The sequence below is a fragment of the Staurois parvus genome, unplaced genomic scaffold (genome assembly GCF_062004578.1).
Source record: "Staurois parvus isolate SC_StPar_1 unplaced genomic scaffold, SC_StPar_1.0 ptg000135l, whole genome shotgun sequence".
In the NCBI taxonomy this organism is placed as follows: domain Eukaryota; kingdom Metazoa; phylum Chordata; class Amphibia; order Anura; family Ranidae; genus Staurois; species Staurois parvus.
Window position 1 is genome coordinate 5,269,806 of NW_028317931.1, and position 14,910 is coordinate 5,284,715.

The window sequence follows — 14,910 nt, forward strand, 5'->3', positions numbered from 1 at the left end:
ACGGGAGTGGCTTTCATTGTTGCTCTACATCCTTGTGCTGAGATGCCAATCAATTCCCCTGGAGGAGGAGCACAAGTGGGACTTGGATTGCTGTGCTTTAGAGAAGTTTGTGCATGTTGGCGCACAGAGTGTTGTAGCAACAACCTGTAGTCCCTGACATGACTGTGAACCTAGTGAGTGCCTAGAATGGGCTCCATACGACCATGCAAGGCAGCATAGTCACACAAAAACCCAGCAAGCTGAGGTATTGATATTTGGACAGGCTGTGCTGGAATGAAAGGCAACCTTCAAAGGAGAAGAAGCAGCAGACAAGGTAAGTCCTGAGGTCAGCAGTTGTGTTTTGTAAAAACATTTAAGGTTTAATAACACTCTAAAGAACAACAGCCTATGTGACAGTTTTTATGAACTGACATTTACAGCCAGAATACTTAAAAAATGTATAGAATAGAACACATGGCATCAAATCCAGCTGATCTGTGAGTAATACGGTTTGTGGAAATGTACAGTATTTTCCAAAAAAAATGCATGGTAATGAAAATGTCACATGTAATATACTTTTGTAATTGAAAAAAATGATCATTGGTGTGTTTCACTACAATGCTGTAGAGGCCATTGAATGAAGTGGGGGTTCAGGCACCTGAAAATCTAGTAAGTGTCAGATTCTGAAGCTTCTTTAGACAATTGTCTCTCCTTAATACAGCACATATTGGTGGCATAGGTGATAACAGAGTTTCAGCACATTAAAGAGCCACAGGCGGTGTACACCCACACACAAGAAAAAAAATGGTAGGAGAAAGGAGACATTTTATTTTGGCAGAAGAAACAAACAAAGACTGGTTTGTCAAATAGTTTCCTGCAGGATATCCAGGTACCTATGGAATAAGCTACAGGTTTTTTTTATAGTGCTCTAAAATTGGGTGAGATAAATAAAAAAAAAAATGCCAGTCCACATGCCATAATCTAACCAAAGCCAGGGCCACCATGAACCCATGGTCTTGACTGCTTATGCAGGTTTTCTTGTTCTGGATTCTTGTTGTGGATTCATTCTCAGAATGTTTGGAAGTAGTCCTTGATACCTCAACCACATATTTTATTGTGTACCTAAACCAACTTCAGGGTTTCCACTCTGGCAGCTATGTCCCTTATTTAGTATATTTCACTGAGGGTGTAGGTCAGGCTAAGAGTTCACCCTGATTCCATATAATCCACAGAACAAAGAGAGAAATCTCAGCCACTGCACACCATGCAAGCCCAGCATGTAATAGGTGATAGCAGCCTCAGCCTAACTCCATATAGTCCACGCCCCTCAACATGTTTTGCCCCGCCCACAGGACTAGGAAAAAGAAAAAACTAACAAGATATAAAACAAAAGTTTAAAAACTAAAAAGTTTAACAACTAAAATAAAACTGACTAAAACCCACTAAAGTGGGGCTAAACTCATGTACATGTAAATAGGCTTTTGCCATAATGTACAATGTAAAGTATACACAACATGCTGGAACAATTTGACATATCTACCTGACAAAGGGACTCCTCCAACACTGTGGCAGCCGTGATCTCCCTCACTGTTGCAGTCACTGACTTCTTTGCTTGGACTTCTTCTGGGACCAGTGCCTTTGGCCATCTTCACTGGATAACCTGGGATGACATGACTGCTGCGCATGCACACAAGAGCTAGTTCATCCCAGCACTAAGATATACGAAGATTTTAAGATGCACATGCATGGCTCAGTGTACAATCCTAAGATTGCTGTTGGGAAGAAAATTGGCGTTAATTGAAAAAGAGATATAGGGGTTGATATACTAAAGCCAAATAAACCATTCACTTGCAATTGAATATTCCCTAGCTTACTGAATGTGGTAAAAATTCAAAGAATACCCAATCACATACAAGACAAAAAAAAAACAAAAAACAGGATTTGTGTTTGCACATGATTAGGTGTTGGAAGTCAGCACAGCTTAACCTCATTCACTAAGCTAAGGCAAAATTTCCTCGCAAAGCGAAAAGCCCCACAGTATGACTCTTCTGACATTAAAAAAACGTACCTGACAATAATTATCCATCTAGTGGATTACCTTTTTATTTTCTCACTAGTTTGTTTGTTCCATGTTGTATTTTGTTCTGCTCAATAAATGTTCAGAAAATCTCTCTCTCTCTCTCTCTCTCCCTCTCTCCTTCCCCCCCTCTCCCCCTCTCTCCCTCTCTCTCCCTCTCTCTTCCCCCCTCTCTCTCCCTCCCTCTCTCTCTATCTCTCTCTCTTCTCTCTCCCTCCCTCTCCTTCCCACTCTGTCCCCTTTCTCTCTCTCTCTCTCTCTCTCTCTCTCTCTCTCTCTTCTTCTCTCTCTCCTCTCTCTCTTCACAGAACAATTTTCAGTACACAACATACTTGAATAATACATGTATAATAATTAACACCTATGAATGTATTCTGAGAATGTGTTGGAACTAGTTCTTCTAATACATTTCCTTTAAGTAAATTATTCACATGGGGGTATGAAGTAATCTCTACAAGAAATATTTATTTATTTATTAATTTACTTAGAAGAAATGTATTACCAGAACCATTCCCAACTTCTTCCACTTTCCCTCATTTACTAAGCTTTGGAACTACTTCACTTGGAAAGTGAAAAGTCTATTTGCCTTTAGTAAATCCACCCCTTTAACCTAAAGTTCAATTAAATCTATTACATCTCTAACATTTTTCTGGCCATATGGTCTTTTATAATGACCTGCATCAGATTCAAAATGCCCTGCAACCAGTACCGAAATATGCTTCTGATTCAGGTAGTCCTTAATAGCACCACTTTTACAATGTGGCTCTATTACTGCACCAAACTCAAAAATAATTACCTCCAATTCAGAACACAGTTACTGCCTTTGTACACTATGTAGCAAAATGGCAATTTTGCCACTAGTGATGGGCTGAACACCCCCCTGTTCGGTTCACAGTCGAACATTCAAACCTACCAAAACTTTGACCGTGAACTTCAAACAGGAACAATTTACTGAGCTGTATCTTACCACATCTGAGTATGCGGAAAGATACTGCGTAGTTACTAAAATACCGCATGAGTTGTATTATTAAGTCATGAGGTATTTTCGTAGTGAAACATTCATTCATGCTTCTCAGTGGGGTTCCCCACTGAGAGCTGAATGTTAAAAGAATTGATGGCATTGCCCAACAATTAAAAAAATGTTTTTAAAAAATGGGATGGGGTCCCCCCTTCCATCCATACCAAGCCCTTTGGGTCTGGTATGGATTTTGAGGGGAACCCCCACGCCAAATTTAAACTTTTTTTTAAATGGTAAGGGGGTTCCTCCAAAATCTATAATAGACCCTTATCTGAGCATGAAGCCCAGCAGGTCAGGAAAGGTGGGGACAAGTGAGCATCCCCTCCCTCCTTAATCATACCATGTCACATGCCCTCAACATGGGGGGGTGCTTTGGGACAGGGGGTGTTTCCCCCCAAAGCACCTTGTTCCCATGTTGATGGGGACAAGGGTCTCTTTCACACAACCCTGGCCAGTGGTTGTGGGGGTCTAAGGGTGGGGGGCTTATTGGAATCTGGAAGCCCCCTTTAATAAGGGGGCCCCCAGATCTTGCCCCCCACGTGAATGAGTTTGCGGTACATGGTACTACTACCCATTCACAAAAAAGAAGTGTTGTGTCAAAAAAGACAGGAGACAGTCTTTGACAAGTCCTTTATTATAAATAAAAATAAAAAAAATGTCCCCCAAAGTAGATCCAATGTCAATCACGATGCCCGTCGCCACTGCCGACCCGATAAAAGAGAAAAAAAACTGCTCTGCTCTCAACACTGACTCCTGCCGTCTGACAGCTGCGCCGCGATCACAGTTGTTAAATAGGTTGATGACGTCACAAGGGGGTGGGATGTCATCATGCCTTGTGATTGGCCAAAGCATTGCACCTGACCTGTGCAGTCATCATTACTTTGCACAAAAGGGATTCACAGGCAAGGTTATTGCTGCTACTAAGTTTGCACCTAAATCAACCATTTATCGGATCATCAAGAACTTCAAGGAAAGAGGTTCAATTGTTGTGAAGAAGGCATCCATGAAAGTTCAGTAAATGCGGAGACTGTCTCCTAAAGTTGATTCAGCTGCGGGATTGGGGCATCACCTGTGCAGAGCTTGCTCAGAAATGGCAGCAGGCAGGTGTGAGTTCAACTGCACGCACAGTGAGATGAAGACTTTTGGAAGATGGCCTGGTGTCAAGAAAGGCAGCAAAGAAGCTACCTCTCTCCTGGTAAGACATCAGGGACATACAGATATTCTGCAAAAGGTACAGGGATTGGACTGCTGAGGACTGGGGTAAAGTAATTTTCTCTGATGAATACCCTTTATGATTGTTTGGGGCATCCGGAAAAAACCTTGTCCAGAGAAGAAAAGGTGAGCATTACCATCAGTCAATAAAGCATCCTGAGACCATTCATGTGGGGGGTTGCTTCTCAGGCAAGGTAGTGAGCTTGCTCACAATTTTGCCTAAGAACACAGCCATGAATAAAGAATGGTCCACAAACATCCTCCGAGAGCAACTTCTCCCAACCATCCAAGAACAGTTTGGCTCCACTTTGAACATTGAAATGTTAGGTCCATGGTCAGGAAAATCCCCAGACCTTAATCCCATTGAGAACTTGTGGTCAATCCTGAAGAGGCGAGTGAACAAAAAAACCCCACAAATCCTGACAAACTCCAAGCATTGATTATGCAAGAATGGGCTGCCATCAGTCAGGATGTGGCCCAGAAGTTGATTGACAGTATGCCGGGGCGAATTGCAGAGGTCTTGAAAAAGAAGGGTCAACACTGCAAATATTGACTCTTTAAACTTGTATAAACTTAATGTAGTTGTCAATAAAAGCCTTTGACACTTATGAAATACTGGTAATTATACTTCAGTATACCATAGTAACATCTGACAAAAAGATCTAAAAACACTGATTTTGTGAAAAGTAATATTTGTGTCATTCTCAAAACTTCTGGGTTGGGCCATACAGTAGGCAGAATCTGATGGAAAAGCTAAGACACTAGTTACCTATCAGGTCCGCTGCCTCCTTGTGATTTACAAGCAGACAGCGGGCAGATTCTATAGCCGAAAGCAGGCTATCTAAAAACTAAGGATCGGTCTATTGTTTGCTGTCACTCACAAGATTAAGTGGACCTGAAGGGGAACTAGTATCTGCGAATTTCCATCAGGCTCTGCTCACCCAGGTTCAAATCCCCACAGCAACTGCCTGTCTCTGAGAAAGTAGCAACAGCAGAAGGGAGCTCAGCTGCACTGAGGATGGAGTGTCCATATGGACACAGCAGTCTTATTGTGCCTCCACACATGGTGCCTGCCCCAAATTCATTGTAGACACTCTTAATGAAATCTCCTGAATATAGTTATCAACAATCACTGTAAACTTATCAGTTGTATGCAGTTTCTCACACTGTGACTATACACTCTGGGGGTATTAAAAAAAAAGTGTCTGGGACAAGTTCTGTCTCAATTGGTGCCATTGCCCACAGCAGTCAATCAGCTTCTATTTTTCATTTGACTGTGTTCCAGTTGAGACAAAGTTTGTCTCAGATACTTTCTTATTAATTCCACACTCTGTGTTTGCACCTAAATGTTGCCAGGCCTGCTAAACTTTGCAAGATATGTCAGAATTAAGGAAGAGCACGCCTATCATCAGGAGTGGACTGACAACTCATGGGGCCCCCGGGCAATAGGGGATCATGGGGCCCCTGTGTCCTTGCCCACACTCAAAGCACATCCAAAAAAGCCTATAAAAGGTACCAGGGGCATTTCACGGGGCCCTCTACTGATCCCGGGCCCTCGGGCAGTGCCCGAGTGCTGGAATGGTCAGTCCGCCCCTGCCTATCACTTATTTCTCTATGTCAATTTGCCATGCATGAGCTATGCAGTAGAGTGATCGGATGTGATGGGGGGTCTACAGGAGCAAGTGATTAGCAGAAGGGAGGAGAGGAAGGCATACATTTACAAGCTCTCACTAAGTAAATATAATTCAATGCAAATAATGCAAAGTTTTTTTAAAATGAGAGTTTATATGGAACAGAATACTCTATGGGATTGATTTACTAAAGGCAAATAGACTGCACTTTGTAAGTGCAGTTGCAATAATTTTCCCCAGAGCTTAGTGAATGGAATTTTGTATTGCATTATGTTTTAAGTTACATTCCCATATATCTATTATATATTTGCTTTCTGTGGGTTTATGTATTACCATATTCAGAAAAATAACATCTATAAACCACGTGATAGAGTTATAAAATGGCAAACCTCATATTTACCCACAAATGCATTAATGGTGTAATAGATGAAAGGACACTTAGTTCAACACAAAAACATGAAAATGGTGGTGAGGGTGGAGAAAGGATATTGTTCATTATAAAACGGAAGAACTGTAACTAGCTCAGGCAATTCTTGCTCTTTGCTGTGGACAGACAGATTGATGATTCCCAGCCATAGAGAAGCCTGAATTTATCTCAGGACAGTTGTGCAAACCATTTTTGGTGGCTTATTCCAGCTAGATGCAACATAGCGGCTGCACTGTTCAACCTGTCTCCTGATATCGACAAGTATTTCAAGACATTTTTAGGCAACCAACAGTGGAAATGGCAAGTTCCTGGATTCAGAGAATTGAGTTCTATTTCCTCATCCTAATCTACTCAGGTAAATTCTTTTAAATGAGTAAATGCTTTATTGTGTATCACAGGGAATACATGCACATCATTTCTCAGAGATCACAATAATTTTAGAAATACAAATACAAATCCAAGATAATTTTTACTGCATTATCCTTTGTTGAACCCTGATGAAGAGAAAGCGATATTGCCCGAAACATATTGGTTGTTTTTATATGACTTTTGTTTTATCAATATTTAAAATAATCCTAGACTCTTATCCAAATTTGGTCTTGTGCTCCTTTCTTTATATCTATGGTTTGTGTTACTGTTGGGTTCCCGTTGGGGGGAAGCCTTGTGGTATGGGAGTTGCCTCTCCAGAGCTATTGAGCTTGACGTTTTCCTTCATATAACTACACTTGCAAGTCTAAAAGTTCCCAGTGCGTCTTTGAGTAAGCTGTTCTGGATCACAACAATTTTAGGTAGCAAAGATCTTTGTGTTTGGTGTTTAACAAAAGAGTATCTGCATAAAATCTTTCTGATCTGACCTCTTCACATAACTGAAATTGCTAATTCTGAGTGTGCAAAGGCAAATTCTTTATTTTTTTAGTTTTTTTTTTTGTGGTTTGCATTATCGCTGGGGAAGTTCACCCCCTATTTTTCCTGGTGGCTACTGTCTTCAAGACAGAATGTAAGGATACGTCTTAAATTGTATGGTTGTCATAAGAGCAAGTGGTGATGGGAAATCTTTTAAAAGGGACAAATGTTCTGGTGAAAACTGTATAGGAGAGGTATTCCCCTCATTTTGGGGAGATTTCCTCTCAATGTCAACTTCTCAACAGGTAGTGAAGAGAATTTCCCCAGTAGGACAGAGACAACAAGAAATGCTCTAACAGGGCTTAAACCCTTCCCTACTTTATCTTAAACTACATAAAGTTTTGAATATACATACACTTCAATGGATATGTTCGCCTTTCAAAAAAAACCTGCAAATTATTTTGCACAAAAAAAATGTGCATTTATAATTTTTTTTCTTGTTCATTACTTTTAATATTAAAGGTAGAGAACAAAGCATACAAAAATACAAATAACTCAATGCGACAAAAGAATTGGGTTATCCATACATATCCATACAAAAGGATACTGGAGTATTTCGTAGAGTACAAAGACACAGAGACATTGAAGTTCAATTGTCTGTCAAAGAGGATAGGAAATGAGGGAGTAGTAATCTCCCCCATAAAAATGTTAAAGTGATTCTAAAGGCTTCATCTTTTTTTTTTACAAAGATAAAAAACATGTCTATCCTTCCTGCTCCGTGCAGTGGTTTTGCACAGAGCAGCCCAGATCCTCCTCTTCTTGGGTCCCCCACCAGAGCTCCTGGCCCCTCCCTCCTCTTGGAGGTCCCCACAGTAAGCAGCTTGATATGGGGGCAACCAAGCATACGCACTCGCCAGCCTATGCTCCGTGTGTCCATTCACGAATGCATGAAGGTAAAAAACTTTGAGCCTTTTTAACCACTTTAATATAAGTACTATTTTTTTTGTAGGAGCCTGGAAAGCATCGCACCCATGATTAGCAGGTCCTGGGTGCTATACTGGGCTCCTGCAGACTGTAAGTGTATCTGTCTGTTTATATCTCGTACAGGCAGGCAATTACACAATGACAGGAAGAATCAATGAACTACCTAGAGCACTTAGCAGCGCCCTGGTAGTTCATTGAGAACTACAAGCTGACATTCAAAGGCTGTTGGTACTTGTAGTAAATTTACTCACAGAACTCTGTGAATGAAGGACATGACTGTATGGGGCTCCGCCCACATAGCTGCGCTCTTTTCAAATGGTGTCAGGTTGAAGATTTCAGCTTGCTGTCATGGGAAGGGGGGGATCAGGGTGCAGGAGCAGGAACATGCTACATGTTTCACCCTAAAACCAGGTGGACTTTAATTGTCCACAAGGACAATAATAAAACTGCAGCCAATAACTTGACAACTTCTGCATTTAATACATTTAATGTTCAATATAGAATTTGGACAATAATTTATATTTCAGGTACATCTTCATACATTATAGATACACTACATAAGACACACTATTAATGAAACTGCTTATAGGAAGCTTCTGTAGAACACAATCTCCATTGTCTTTCCTGTTATTACCCTGATCTGTATTAGGACACCTGAGGGAAATCTCAATTCTTCCACCCAAGCTCTCCCTGCTCCCTGTACTTCTACAAATCAATGCATCCTGTGAGTGGCCTGCAATGGGGATAAAAGGTTGAGAAAGACATTTGATGGTGCCATTTATACAGCACAGAGGGTTCAAGATTTGTCTTAAGATACATGGTACAATTGACAATTTACCCCCTTTAGGATTTTGTTTTGCTATTTACTATGAGCTAATTATATGCCACAAGGCACTTTTCTGTGAGGTGCAAGGAACAATATAGCTAAACAACATCTCTACGCACATATACTCAGGGCTGCTGTTAGAAATCACAGGTCCCCATACAGCCGACCTAATGCCCCCACCCCCCAAAATAAAAAATAACAAAGTTTACTATGCTTCAGTTTTGAATGAATACAGTGAGTGATCGGTACCAATCATTAGGTTCATTCAGGAAAGGAAGGAGCTTGTAAATGTGACATATTTACTGGATCCTTCCCCTACTGTCCATTCTGAAGGATCCTATTGTGTGCTTGCAGCCACCTGTAGAAAGGAGAGGAGGGAAGCTGGCAGCACTGCGGGGGTGAGGGCATACAGGGGGCCTGGTCAGCAGGGGGAAACAGTGCACAGGGAGGGTGATGGGTGCGGGAGGGAGCAATTACTTGAACCAATCCCCTGCATGGCTCTATCTGCAGCAGCTGAAAGCCAGTGGGAGGAAAAGGAGCCAGCTATCAGTTTCTGCAGAGAGAGCCATACTGGGGATCAATTCCAGTAATTGCCCCCCTGCCATGCTGAATGCCCTCCCTGCCGACATCCAATTCATCCAGCTGCCTGAGCCCCCCTGCTGACCTGGGCCCTGTACAGGAGGACTGGTGGTACCCCCTTATTCACGGCCCTGTATACATTACACGTATGGCAAACTTTCATATGGTGTGTAAACCAATACACTCACTGGTGTTTTTGGCAACAGTAAATGGTGGTAGAGAAAAGAACACTTAGATGAGAGTTCATGGACAGAGGTCTTGGGCAGTTGCTTCCTTTGCTAACTCCAGTGCTTCACCAGTGAAATTGCAAAAACAACAAATTCTCAGCATTTGGTTTGCCAGCTATCAAATGCTAATAAATGTAAATCATGCTTCTAAAATATTATGAAAAAAAACAGATATCTCTTTTTCATACACTTTCAAATATTATGTGACAGTCAAAGACCACTGTTGGGGTTAAAGAGCAACAATAGAGTCAAGGGTGGACTGACAACTCATGGGGCCACTGGGCAATAAGAGATAATGGGGTCCCCTGTGTCTCCACCTCAAGCCAAAGCCACACCCACACAACACCCCACCTACATATTGCAGCTCAGCTGCATAGAAAGGGCATTAAAAATAATGTAAAAAATAATAAAACAATGTCATGGGGTCTCCCCTCCATTTATACCAAGCCCTTCGGGTCTGGTATAAGTTTTGAGGGGAACACCCATGCCAAAATAAAAAAATGGCGTGAGATTCTCCCCAAGATCCATACCACACCCTTATCTGAGCATGCAGCCAGGCAGGTCAGGAAAGGTGGGGACGAGCGAGTGCCCCCCCCCCCTCCTGAACCATACCACACCTTTTTCTCAATTATTTTTTTAATTGCTGGCAATTTTTTCTTTTAGATTCAGCTGTCAGTGGGGAACCCCTCTGACAGCTGAAACATTAACGCATACTTTTACTACTAAAATACCACATGACTTGATAAAATAACTTATGCAGTATTTTAGTAGCATTTTTTGGTGAATTCAAACATTTTTTGCTATCCGCATACTCGGATGGGGTAGGATACTGCTTAGTGAATTGTGCCCAGTGAGCCTCTCAACAAGTCCCCTACCGACCCCGGGCCCTCGGGCAATGCCAGAATGGTCAGTCCGCCCCTGAATAGAGCTTTAAAACATGCTTTCAGTCATCTCTTCAACTGCTTGTAATGTTGAGTAAATCTCCCTCAAAGATCACAGCAAAGACTCAGTTTTATATTGGGAGTCCTCCTGCGCTGCTATGGACCACCCTCCCCTTCCCTAGTTAACAGCCGCTAACACTCTGGCTGATACCCACAAACAGTGTTCAAATAAATAATATAATAGTGTAGCGCTTGATAACATATAAAAACTAAAATAAATAAATTAGGTACATAAACCTAGTGACAACGCACATAGTGTCTAAAATATACGTGCTCTTAGCAAGTGTGACTTAACTCATGAGTGAAAAAACCTCATAAAACATAATAGTGTAATTATAACCATACAACATAATATTTGGTGTTAGTGCCACTCCTAATTAATGTAACATGTGATCGTGCCAAATCACTAAAGTAAATATATTGTCCAATATCCGAAAACACAAATATAAAACAGTGAAGTCCAAGTGATGCTTAGATACACATGCAATGTGTTAACATGGTGTCACTCGTGAGATATCCACTCTTCCACTTTGGCTGCAATGCTTCCTCACCTCCTTTCTACGACCCCTAGGGGCCAACAAGCCTTTTGGATCAACTTGGATCCTCAGCACTCCTGGATGGTACCTCTCAGGCTATCCTTCTGTTTTGACCTCCTCCGCACCTTTCCGCCTCACGGAGACCTCTACTCCGATCCTCTGTAAATCCTCACTCTCACAATGGTGAGTTCAAGAAAAGAGATCCTCCATAGTGTAGTAGTTAAAAACACCAGCATTTTATTTGTAAAATAGAAAGTCACTCACATTTGTGTACAGCGTTTTCTTCTCCCCTGTATGGGTAAACTGCACTCATGTAAGGCTCTGGGAAAATGGCGTCCCGTACCGGAAGTGCGTCACTCGGGACTCCGGAAACTGCGTCTCTGCGTGCCTACGCGTTACGTCACGTACCTCGTGACTTCATCTGGGTACCGCTAGAGAGACTCAGATCTCTTTTATAATGAATGGGAGGTGTATGCACCTCCCCTTCATTACCATGTATATGGCCGCCGCCATTTTCATGAAGCCTACTCCCAGGGATTTCTATTAGGCAAACAGCCTAGTGCTCAAATCATTACAATGTCTTTTATATACGATTAGTTAGTCCACAACCTTCAACATTAGGCTATCTGTCTTAGCTGTGCTGACATAAATATATATTTAGTAACCTCTTTAATTAATGGCATAAAATAGATAAGAAATACATAAAAAAACTTTTTAATTATTAAAAAATTCATATTAAAAATCAATATTCATAATTTTGATTAAATAGACTTATGAACATAATTAATTAATTCCCTGTACCCCCTGTCTACAAATATGACTAAATATAATCAGATACCCACCTCATATACTCACATGAGTATACACATATACCCATATGCGCAAATATAAATAGTAATCATATAAAAAATGAATATTAAGTAAAAATACATTTTTTATATATATATAGCAAAAACTAAAATCCTTTATGCTTGCAGTTTACCCATACATCACAATATTAAAAGCTATCTTAAAATGGGTCTAAAGCATAAACTACTCAGCTTCCACAGTATATTTAATATAATAAAAAAACTAATTAAAAGATTAAAAATCACTAATAAAACAATTGAGGTCAAATTCAACGGTTAAACCTCTTGGGACCAAGGTTCTCATATCATGTATCCAACGCGACTCTGCTTGACTTAATGATTTGACCTTATTACTACCTCTCCAATGCTTTTTGTGTCTCTCTATGCCCCAAAATTTCATTTTACTAGGGTCCCTGTTATGGTATATGGAGAAATGTTTTGATACATTGTGTTTCGGATACCCTTTTAAAATATTTCTCACATGTTCCCCCAGTCTCTTCCATAGTGGTCTCTTGGTTCTGCCTATGTATTGGTATCCGCATTCGCATTCCAGGCAGTACACCACTCCTATGGGTTTACACGTTATAAAATCTTTGATAGTATATTCCTGTCCAGTAGTGTTAACCCTAAAACTTTTCCGTTTCATATTTTTTGTGGCTTTACAAGCAAGGCAATTTTTACATGGGAAAAAACCTATATCATTTAAAAAAGTCAGTCTATTTGTACATGGAGGATCTAGCACACTTTTTACCACCCTAGATTTGACCGTGGGTGCTTTGCGATACACAAACCTCGGATGGTCTGATATGACTGTAGTTAGCCCAGGATCCAATTTCAAAATATTCCAATGTCTTTTGAAAATTGATTCTATTTTTTTATATTGGATATTGTAATCCAATACTACAGGAACCTCTTCATTATTAATACCTTCTTTATTTTTATCTTTATCCTTCAATAGTTCCTCTCTTTCCATATTGCCAACTTCTCTTATCTTCTGAGTAATCATATCTTTTGAGTAACCTTTCTCTATAAATCTGGATCCCAGTTTATTCGCTTGTTTCAGATAATCTTCATGTCTAGTACAATTCCTCCTCACTCTCACAAACTGGCCTTTCGGTATATTGTATAGCCATGGAGGAAAATGGCAACTTCCCATGTAGCCGTTCCGGTCCACATCTTTAAAGAATGTTTTTGTTGTAAATGTACCATTCCCAAGTATTATATTTAAATCTAGAAATTTAATTTCCTCTTTACTATGTTCCCATGTGAACTTTATATTTTTATCATTAGTATTCAATTTATATAGAAAATTCACCAATGCTGTTTCTTCTCCTTCCCATATTATTAAAACATCATCAATAAACCTCTTGTATACTTTTAGTTCTTCCGGATAGTTAGTATATATCTCCGTTTCCTCCCAACACGCCATAAAAATATTCGCCACACTTGGTGCATACCTAGCACCCATTGCTACGCCTCTTATTTGTTTATAGTAGGTACCGCTATGCCAAAAGTAATTGTGACTTAAAGAAAAGTCCAAGCATTCCAGCAGGTATTTCCTTTGGGTCCATGTTAAGTTACTATATTTTCTGAGTCCCCAGTCTACTGACTTCATTGCATCATCATGTCCTATTATTGTGTACAATGATGCCACGTCAGCACTGGCTGCATACAGTTTTTTTGTTCCTTTATACTCTTCTAAAATCTGTATAAGATGTTTTGTATCTCTTAGATAAGCCCTTGTGCTTTTCACTACTGGTTGCAGGAATTCATCTATATATTCCCCCATTCTGGCTAGTACCGATTCTATACCATTCACAATTGGTCTGCCAGGTGGGTTTTCATTATTTTTGTGAATTTTTGGGACTGTATAGATTACAGGTACCCTACATAGGTCAGGGACTAAATATTTGGATTCTTTCTTATTAAGAATCTTTTTTTCCAAACCTTTCTTTACCAGTTTTTCTAATTCCTTTTTATACATCAAAGTAGGATCCTTCCTTAACACTTGGTATGTAGATTCATCATTAAGCTGAGTGGAGAGTTCTTTCAAATAATAATCTTTCGATAATATGACAATCCCACCCCCTTTATCGGCTGGCCTAATCACTATATCCTCTCGTTTGGATAACCTCTTGATCCCTGTTTCTAGGCCTATATTTTTCTTTATTATCGGAACCTTCAATTTTTCTATATCCTGATTGACTAATTTCTTAAAAACCTCTATTTGGCTATTATTATTAATCTGTGGGTTAAAAAGTGATCTGTTTTTAAGATTAGTATGGGTAAAACTGCTACTCGGGGCATTACTCACACAATTTTTTGCCCCTGGTAATCCTATAAAATATTTTTTTATATTTAGTCTTCTGATGAATTTTTGGGTATCTATATAGACTTTAAATTTGTTCATGGCCGCAGGAGGGGCATATTTCAGGCCTCTATCCAATACCATAAGCTCCTCTTGGATAATGAGGAGCCACTAATATTAAACACCCCATCCCCTATTGTTCTCTTTTTCTTTTGCTTTTTGAATCCGGCTCTACATCCCCTCCTTTTCTTGGGCTCTTTTTCTTTTCTCTTTGGGGGCTCCTCTCCCCTGGGTGTCTCTCTAAAAAATCCCCTTGTCTGTACTCCTGCCTCAACGGCTCAAACCTATTATAGGTGGGTATGGGGCTTCTATATTCATATCTTGGGGGATCCCACCTGTCATATAGATCTGGACCATCATACCTAGGTCCATATGGTCTTGGGATATATGGTCTTTGCTGGAAATTATTGTAAT